The following is a 10,789-nucleotide window of genomic DNA, read 5'->3' as shown; positions in this document are numbered from 1 at the left end:
AGAAACAATGTGCTTAAAAAGTCACTGCCCAGCTTCTTGCAGATCCTGTAGATGCAATAAAGGGCATGTTTACGAAGGGAATTGCAACCAAAGAAGCATTGTCAGCAGTCTGGCATGAAAACCAGCTTTTTGGTATCTCCATCTCTGAAATGTAGCATGTGCAGAGAAACAGAGGTGATGCAATTGTGAAACAACCAGGCCAGACTTCATCTGCTGGGCTCACGAAGTTTGTTGTGCCCTCTTCCTGGAACTGCTACTTCAATTAAGCATTGTCCATACAAATTCATGAGTGAAGCAGCCCGATCAGAGCCATTCTGATGCTCTGAGCTGGCTGACTCATGGCCCTGGCCTGCACTGGAAGACATCTGAAATACTTGATGTATACGGGTAGTGCTCAGAGCTGTGTTTGACAAAGTTTTGGTGCCATTCAAAGCTGAAGCCCTGCAAACCAAGTTTATGCAGTGTCAGCTGGGAATTCCATCTGGGCTAGGGAATTGCTTCCTCTTCTTCAAGCTGTTCAGCCAGGTCTTTAGCAGGTAGGTAGCTCCCATCTCTTCAGGAACAAAATCCCAGGCAGGGAAGTATGCTGTCTTCTGGAGCACTAGCAGCCTGAACCAGATGAACCATCAGTGTGCACAAAATACCATAGAATCTTACCTTAAGTGAGCTGATGACCATTTATATTTTTGAACACCTTGTGAGCAGGTGGAAACTTATAAAAGCCATATGGAAGTCTAATAGTCTGCATAGTGATCATCTTGCTTTATGCTCCATCAATGCTTTCAGTTGTTACTATGTCACCTACACTGATTCATAGTTCCAAGCAGTATGTAGTTGCTGCCAGAGATGTCGGAGCTGTGGGTTTCTTGAATCTTTACATCTGCTGAAAGTCACTTTTCTGCAGTGCCTGGAATAAACGCAGGTTTGTCAGGTGTCTGTGTAGTAAGGGAGATCTAATCCCCAATTTTATGCATTACAACCTGTGTTTAAAATACTATTCTCCTCTGTCTCCTGAATTATGCCTATTAAAATGAATGGGAGACTCCCCACAAAGATCAGCAACAACCATTTTGCTTGTGTAAATACATATTTTAACACTGCATGGATTACTTGGTGCAAAAAGTGCAAAATCCCATTTTTTTTTAGGCAAAACAGACACTAAACATGTTTTCAACTGACCTGCCGGTGAAGCTACCAGGAGCGGAAGCTGCACCTCTCTCCAGCATTTTCAGAGTCTGCCTCAAGACTCTGGAACATGTGTTTCTAACCTTTATTCACACTTGGAACACTTTCTAAGTGCAGTGGCTGGAATTTTTTTCTGAACAAGGAGTGAAGAAACAGGAAGCCGAATATGGCTTTATTTCATAGAGCCCTTGGCTCTGTCTTATAAGTGGATGGAACCCAGATATTCGCTGTGGTGTCTGACTCACTAAAGGTATTTCAAGGTTGCACCCAATCTGTAGCAAGATGAAGGTTACCATGAAATGGAAATAGGTAATTTATTAAGTAAATGAAATTGCTGAGGGAGGGGGAGGATCTTCACTGAATTGGAAGGCTTGTCAAAGAAGATAAGCAAGTGAAGTTCTTGATTATGTAGCTATGACTTAAAGACAGTGGACTCGGCTGCACAAAACAACCATATGTTTGACCAGATTCATATTTTGTTCTGGGCCACAAAGAAATCTGAAAAGTAGATCTGTATCAATCTTTCCTTCACTCTGAGCTATGAAATACTGGACTTAAGTCGTGTCCTGCTAATCTCAAAGACAAAGATGTTGCCTTACATGATTCCTGTTTTTTATATTCAGTTAGACAGTTTTGATTTATAATTCTTATTTTATTACAAAACAATAAATGACATAGCTGGCTTATCTGGTAATTTTTTTCTTGAGAATAATGTGTATACTGCTCATCCTTTGAATTCCCCAAGTCATATGAAGGATGTCCACAAACAAAACCAAGAAGCTCAGATCATTGTCATGTATCACATGACAATAAGAAAACATTGTGAGAGGGTTTTACAAATGTAAGTTATATAGCAAACTTCAGTGGATCAAGGATGATATTTAGCATTGCAGGGTGTGTGAGGAGATCTAAAATGAGCACAAGAAACTGGAAGGCAGAAGATGTGGGCTGCAAGGGTCAAGAAGGCTTTTGCATGAACAGAAAATAAACCAGTACCATCTGAGCAAAAATGGAACAAAGTATGTGAAGAGATTCAGAATGAGAAGAGTGACTGTTTGGAAAAACAAATTGCTTCCATAAGCAGCTGGATTTGCAGACCCTGTAATGATGACCTGTAGTTCTCTACTGCTTAGATTTGCTTATGTTCTAAAACCACTTTTGAGCCCTAACTGCAGCCTTCTCAGGGTATGAAATATTCCAGCCACTGATTCACAACAAACATCCAGGAATTCTATTTAAAAATTCCAGCTTTTTCTCAAATTGGCCAAGACATTCAAAAGTAGCTGGGAAAGAGGGACTAGAAGTTTGATTTTTGTTAAGAAATAAAAATCTAAATAAACTGGACCTTGGGATCAGAACATGAATATCTGTTTTTCAGGTATTGCAACTACTTCTATATAGACAAGAGGTTGAATAATGCTTTCTATACATATATTTCTATAGATATGAGGATCTGATCAATTACTAAAGTGAAGAAAATACTAAGATTTCCCTCTAATGCTTTTCTTTTTTTTTCCTACTGCCCATTGCAGTAGACACTATTTTTGCTGCCATTTAAAATATTAAACTATTCTCATTGCACACAAACCTTAGAGCACATAAGCTTGCATGAAAGAGGTTCCAGTTTCAGTACCTGTTTACTGACACTAGAGTATCTGCATTTGAAAATAATTGCAGGTGTTTTATAGAACTCAAAACAGGTGGAGCATTCACTCCTAGGTGCCTAGGTGAAATGTGCTGAAATTAGTTATTTCAGAACAAAAGCAGAGCCACAGCTATCTGTTGTTCTCTACATGCATGCTTTTAAAACAATTATAGTGCTTAAGCATAGGTTTTACTGGACTTGTAATCCCGTGGTCTTTTTCTTTGCTTGTATCCATAGTGGGTTTTGTAGTTCTGCATTGTTCTTCTAAGTGATGCAAATGTAATGGAACTCTGAAATACATCTAAGATCTGTCCTTCTTACCTGTTGTAGAAGATTTTCGCCTTTTTCATTATTTCTGGACAACCATAGCATACCACAGTATAAGCATTTTTATAAATATATTAATGCTAAAAAGAGGGGCAAGAGGAGCCTCCACTCTTTATTGGACGTGGAGGGTAACATTGTAACTAAGGATGAGGAGAAGGCTGAGATTCTAAATACCTTCTTTGCCTCCATTTTCAACAGTAAGGCAGGAGGACTTCAGGATAACTGGCCTCCTGAGCTGGTTGATGGGGTCAAGGAGCAGTGTTGTACTCCTGAAATCCATGTGGAATTAGTTCGAGACTTGTTGAGTCACTTGGATATTCACAAGTCCATGGGACCTGATGGGATTCATCCTAGGGTGCTGAAAGAGCTGGCAGATGAGCTGGCCAAGCCTCTCTCCACCATTTTCCACCAGTCCTGGCTCACTGGAGAGGTCCCAGAAGACTGGAAACTGGCCAATGTGACGCCCATCCACAAGAAGGGACGGACAGAAGAACCTGGGAACTACAGGCCTGTCAGCCTGACCTCAGTGCCAGGGAAAATCATGGAGCAGATTGTCTTGGGGGCAATCACTGCACACCTGAAGGATGGCCAAGGAATCAGGCCCAGCCAACATGGATTTAGGAAGGGCAGGTCCTGCCTCACCAACCTGATCTCCTATGATCAGGTGACCAGCCTGGTGGACGTAGGAAAGGCTGTGGATGTAGTCTACCTGGACTTCAGCAAGGCCTTTGACACTGTCCCCCACAGCAAACTCTTGGCCAAACTGGCAGCTTGTGGCTTCGACAGCAGCACTGTGCTGGGTTAGGAACTGGCTGAAGGGCCGAGCCCAGAGAGTGGTGGTGAATGGTGCCACATCCAGCTGGCAGCCTGTCACTAGTGGTGTCCCCCAGGGATCAGTGCTGGGCCCCATCCTGTTCAATATCTTTATTGATGATCTGGATGAGGGGATTGAGTCCATCATCAGTAAATTTGCAGATGACACCAAGCTGGGAGCAGGTGTTGATCTGTTAGAAGGTAGAAGGGCTCTGCAGAGGGACCTTGACAGGCTGGACAGATGGGCAGAGTCCAACAGGATGGCATTCAACAAGTCCAAGTGCCGGGTGCTCCACTTTGGCCACAACAACCCCATGCAGAGCTACAGGCTGGGGTCAGAGTGGCTGGAGAGCAGCCAGGTGGAAAGGGACCTGGGGGTACTGGTTGACAGCAGCTGAACATGAGCCAGCAGTGTGCCCAGGTGGCCAAGAGAGCCAATGGCATCCTGGCCTGCATCAGGCATAGTGTGGCCAGCAGGAGCAGGGAGGTCATTGTACCCCTGTCCACAGCACTGGTTAGGCCACACCTGGAGTACTGTGTCCAGTTCTGGGCCCCTCAGGTTAGGAAAGATGTTGAATTGCTGGAGCATGTCCAGAGAAGGGCAACGAGGCTGGTGAGAGGCCTTGAGCACAAGCCCTATGAGGAGAGGCTGAGGGAGCTGGGACTGTTTAGCCTGGAGAAGAGAAGGCTCAGGGGAGACCTCATTGCTGTCTACAACTACCTGAAGGGAGGTTGTAGCCAGGAGGGGTTTGGTCTCTTCTCCCAGGCAACCAGCACCAGAACAAGAGGACACAGTCTCAAGCTGCGCCAGAGGAGGTTTAGGCTGGAGGTGAGGAGAAAGTTCTTCACAGAGAGAGTGGTTGGCCATTGGAATGTGCTGCCCAGGGAGGTGGTGGAGTCACCATCCCTGGAGGTGTTCAAGAGGGGATTGGACGTGGCACTTGGTGCCATGGTTTAGATAGGCATGAGGTGTAGGGTGACAGGTTGGACTCGATGATCCTTGAGGTCTCTTCCCACCTTCTTGATTCTTGATTCTTGATTCTTGATAAAGTGAACGTATGAATGTGGTGGCAACTGTAAACAGCCACCAAGGAACAAGAAGGAGAATCTATCTTTGGGTCTGCAGCAAAAGTCCTTGTGTCCATAGATAATCAGTGAGCTTTTTCTTTCATCCTGTTCCCTCTCTCTGAAAATGCTCCTATGCTATACTCCAGTAACATTGTTGCCATGGCACCCATCAAAACCCAGATATGTTCTTGCTTTAGGTAGCAAGTGCAAATTTTTATACATGGGAGACTTTTACTTTTCAGTGCTATAGGTAAGGGGGTATATTCATGCCTTCAGACAGAGCAATTACTGAACACTCTTTGTGATTCCCAAGCATATGCCATAGTTTACTCTTCCGCAAAGGGCATTTGCTAAATCTTCTGTATTTGCCTGTTTGATTTTTCACAGTATAGATTCCACTGCACACAATATGTTATCTGTACTCAACCACCCTTTAGAACTGTGAGGATGTGTGTGGGAAGTATAGAGAAGGGAGAGGCTCATCAGCTGGTTTAAATCAAAGTCAGGGCACTGGAGCAATATACAACAGCTGAGGCTGTGGCTTCACAGCTTCAAAGCAGAAAACTTGAGCTGTTATGAGAGCCCAGGTTTCTCTTTCTGCAGCAGGGAAAAGCTTGTGAATCGGACTCTGATTGCACAGAGGCTGGTGTAAATGGTGAGAACTGTTATTGAAGTCTTGCTGTGTACAGACATAGATGAGATGAGATTCAGGAAATACATAGCTTGTTTAGAGGAGGAGAAGACTGCATATTTGTATGCTGAGGTGTTACCGCACACAATATCTAGAGAGGGAAGAAAGACCAAGCACAAAGCCCAGATTTGAAATGTCAGTCACATAAAAGAATATTTGATCTTTCAAAAAATATGTGTTGAAGGCCAATACCTGGGTTGTTACTTGCCCTTGGTGCTGGCTCAGCAGTCAGATAGCAGCTTTATTAGAACAGACTGTTTCTTGATATGGAGAATTATCTGGAAAATACACAGGCAACCTAAACCTCTTGTACACTATCATGTATGATGTAAGAAGAGGGTAAAGATTGTTGATGCACTTGTCTCCGATGTTTTAGAATATGGTCCATAAATTACTTGTCCCAGGGACACAACATCTTGTAAATTAATCTTCAGACTGGGTCACTTCTATATAAATGCAAGGAAAATTCTAGAGATACGGAAATTTAAGCAGGCAAAAAAATATGTGTGTGTGTCTTTGGAGATTTGCTCTGTATCAGTCTATGCTTAAGGAATAGCACAAAATAGTAAGTGCTTCACTGATGCCAGCAAGAAGACTTCATTCTCAGTAGGCAGAAAGATGAAGGTTGGTTTTATTTCTACTGGTGTAGAATAAAAAAGAGAACTTTCCAAACTTTCCACTGCTGGTGATAAGCTTGATATTAATTTGTCGAATCTAATAACTCAGTATTTGAAGGGGAAAACAAGAGAACAACAATGAAGGGATCAAACCCACTCTCTCTGAACAGTGAGTATGTTCTGACACTAAGTTACTAGACAGAGACATGGGCAATTTGATTTCAGCTCCCTGCTTGCCGCCACTTATCTGTCTGCTTATGGGCAAACGACTCAGGAGGTCTTCAAGGCACACCCGGTGTCCTGGTGTTCATACTATCCTCATAGTGTCATGACTTGAATGCCCTGCTTGGTAGCAGAGGCACATTCCCAGCACAGATGTTGACTGATGCTTCAGGTCTGCTCCTTGTACAAAGAGGGGTAACAGATCAGCCATGAGAACAACGAAAGCCTTGGCTAATTGTAAAGAAGCAGCCTACCTTCACTGAATAATCCCAGAATTTGTAACCTGTGCAAGCCATGGTAATAGCCTTTCTGTAAACCTACTCAACCCTGTAACAAGAGCACTCCAAAGTTTCACTACCCAATCTCTTCTGCAGATAGTATTAGTAGCAACCATTTTTTACAAAATCAGACACCAATACAAGCTGTTACTATTGGCTGTCACACCCATGCATACAAACCTGGCTTAAAAATTCTTTTAAGGCTTATTTGCAAAAATACACTGGAAATTCTACTGAGTAGAAGTAGAATGACTGAGTAGAACGGATTTGTTTGGCCCAGATGAGATCCACTTAGATCTTTTGTCAGGCACTATTAGTTTAAGCAATAATGACTGAGATTCCTCGGGGGCATCATAACCATTGCTAACAGATCCTCACGATGGTTGAGGTGTTTGTAGTACTACTCGCCTTGCATGGATGTACATACATAACTGTGTGCTGCAAGCATTACTGTTCTGCTCAATGGTGCTGGTATTGAACAGAAAGCTGAGTCTGTATATCATTGATAGAATGGAGGCCAAAGGTTAATAGGAACATGCTTTATAGCTGCAAAAACTAATTACTTCAGTTAAAGTGAATATAGTATATATTGTTTAGGTCTAAGAAATCTTATGCAAGCACATTCACATATAATCATAAAGTATTTTAGTGGTTGTAATAGAAGTCATTAAATATAATGTTGGTTATTCCAGAATACAATGCAGTAAGCTTGTCTTTTAACTATTAAGCCATAATGGAGACTTATATGCCATCCTCTGCAGGCTGCTAGTAGCACTAAAATAATACTAGTTTATTTACTTACAAGGTAATTATTTTATTTAAAAATACAAGATGGTCTTTTAATGTTACACAACATCTTTTAAAAGGCCTAATTAAAACAAACATACTGCTTTGGCAGCAAAAAGTTTGCAAGAAATTTTCTTTCTTCACAAAATCGAGGATCCTTGCCTAATTCTTGCACACTCAGAACATCAATATAGGATGAAACACTTCTGAAAATCCCTTTCCCCCAGTGCACTACCTTTGAAATCATACATTCTAATCACGTTATCAGAAGGTATTCTTATGAGGAACAGTTTTCAGGACTGGTGAAGGCGAGCATGAAAATCTATCTGGTCTTTCTGACAATGGATTCAGGGACATTAAAAACTGTCAGCAAATTGAATCTTTCCTTTGATCAAACTACAAGGGCAGCATTTTGCAGCCAGCTTGTATGTCTGTCTTTGGGTTCAGCAATTCACCTTTGCACCTGAAACACACTCCTACTATTTTTTTTTCAAGTCAAATTGCACAATCCCTGTGCAGGCAGTTTTCCCATAGGAACTGTAGGATTGTAGGATTTTGTGCACAATTCCTTGTAAAGGCCACCACCCTTAACTGCTGGAGCTGAACTAACAGTGTTTCTTATGTTTTACTAACAAGTGGAAAATATCTGTAGTTCAGCTTGTATGTGAAAAAATCTGCACAAAATCCCTCAGCAGTGACATTTTTTCATGTCTGAAGGATGAAGGAAAAATAACCACCCAGGTTACTTAATGAAAGATAACTAAATGATAACATTCTCCTTTCCTGGTTAAACAAAATGGTGTCTGAGGAAGCTGCTCTGCCAGCCCAATACCAATACAGTTCCGCAAGGATCTGCTAAATGAAATGGTGCTTGAAGCTCCTCTTTGGTAACAAAGCTGTCTAAAATTGGCATCCTGAGACTTGTGGAGAAAAGTTAGGTGTTATTCCCCACAACGACACAGCGCACTGATATTTCCAGTTTGGGCTCAAAATATGTGATTATGCGTGTGTATAAATGCTGTGAAACCTGTGAAAGTGTCTGTAAACGTGTATATCTTGAAATGACTACATCATGTACCAATTGTCAAATTTGTTCCATTAAGCTAAATCTTAAGTATCCTATGTCACTGGATGATCTTGCTTGCACTTAAGGCTGGATTAAATGGAACCAATGTTAAGGCTTGCTAGTAACGTAATTTGAATCCAGTGTATGTTGGATGGAATTCTTTCTGGTTTAAGACTGTGTTAAAATCTCAAATGTAAAGTTAATGGGGTGTTTTCAGTGTAATCTCAGAAAGAGAGGAAAACTCAGTAAGAGGACTCTGGAAGAGAGCTTATACTAAGATTGTTGCTGGAGCTAATGAGGCTTCAGAAGAGTTAGCACTGTCAAACCACAATGGAGTCCAGAGAATTTCAGAAAAACCTTTCTCTAACAAAGCTGTGAGAACCTAAGGCTTATCATACTGAGAGGAACAATGATTCACATTGCAAACCATACAATGTATTACTGAATATTCATGTGCTATAGAATTAAGACGGTATACTTAATATTGTAGAATGAATTGGAATATTTTGACATTGCTCAGAAAGACAGAACTATCTTTTAGTATTTATAGAAAAAGACAATACCTATAGAATAAGCTATTTCCTATGATAAGTCAATGGGAAACAGAACTGTCAATTCATTGTGTGTTTCCTCCAAGAAAAGCTACAGTGGTAATCAGAGAATATTTCCCTAAAACATCTGAAGTATCCACCTCCCATCTTCAGTGGGGGAGGAGACTGAGATTTAAGGCATATTAGTCAGCATGCTATTGTACTGACCCTACTGAGTGATGATTCTGTCTTGGACATGTATTGTGAGTTTTCTGCAGCAACAAGAGGAGATTTACTGGATGATAATTTTCTCAGCATCAAGGTGATGATTTAAAAAAAGCAGCCAACATGTTGATCATGTTGAATTCCATCTAGTTCTAGTTTGTTTTTCAGTTCAGATGGTGTCAGTGTGGGATTTTGCTATAGAACTGAGAAAACTTAACATGATGATCTGATGTTTGTGGAAACACACAAGTGTGTAATTTTTTTGGTCTTTTTTAATAAGGTCTTTGTCCTTGAAAGTTACATTCAGCTCAGTAGGAAATCTGGTTGCAGGGAGCTGCAAGGATCAAATTTGCCTCTGTAAGATAATTGTTTAAAACATGTGCTGTGCTTCAGTATGAAATCTTTAAACAAAACAGTTCTAGCTGGTAGTTGTTGCTACACAGACTGTATGCAGATAAGTCACAAATAGCTGAGCATATGTGTGGTGCAAGGTTAAAACAATAACAAGCAGGTCAAATCATTCAAACACTGGAAATCACTTTGACGCCAGGCCAAAAGCTTAGCTTGAGATGATATCAGTATGGGATAAAAAGAGGATAAACTAACAGGCTTAGCAGCTAGCTTGTTGGAGTCAGCATATAGTATCTATACTTCCAGCAGGAGAGCAGATGGTCATATATTTAAGGAAGCACTAGACAGGGAGCCAGGAGATCTGAATTCTATTCCTGGCTTTGCAGCAGTGTTCCTATGTCACCTTGGGGAGCCACTTTTCCCCCCTTTTTCCTTAATCTTTTAAGTAGTGGAAATAATATTTGCTTGTCTCATGGGGCAGTTGAGAGGCTAAACCGATGCTGAAGAAATATTCTGAATCTCTATGAATAACATATGGAAGACCTGCAAAGTAAACTTGATCGTGAGAAAGCACACTGCATGGTTTCATATTTGTGGCGTGTTTGTGCCGTGTTTATGACCTTTCCTTTCCCCATAATGTCCTGTGCCTTTTTTCATGCAGTATTCAAGGAGGGAATAAATGGATTAAGCTGCCTTGCACATTTGCTAGAAAGATAAGCAGCTGTCAGTAAGAACCTGACCAAGAGCAGACTTTACTACTGAGAGAGATGTTTTTATGGCCAAGAGGGCAATAGGCTTGTTGAAGTTAACTGTCCCGAGATATTTTTGCATTTTTACCTCTAATGGCTTTTATTCTGAATTTATCAGTGCTGCTTGCAAGCTGAACATTGTGTACATGCTTAAGTATTGTCTTCTTTGAGAAAATCTTCTGGTGGATTCCCCAGACAAGTCCATTTTTTAAATTGGTGAGAAATATCCATGATTA

The sequence above is a fragment of the Indicator indicator genome, chromosome 5 (genome assembly GCF_027791375.1).
Source record: "Indicator indicator isolate 239-I01 chromosome 5, UM_Iind_1.1, whole genome shotgun sequence".
Classification (NCBI taxonomy): Eukaryota; Metazoa; Chordata; class Aves; order Piciformes; family Indicatoridae; genus Indicator; species Indicator indicator.
This window is presented reverse-complemented; position numbering follows the sequence as displayed.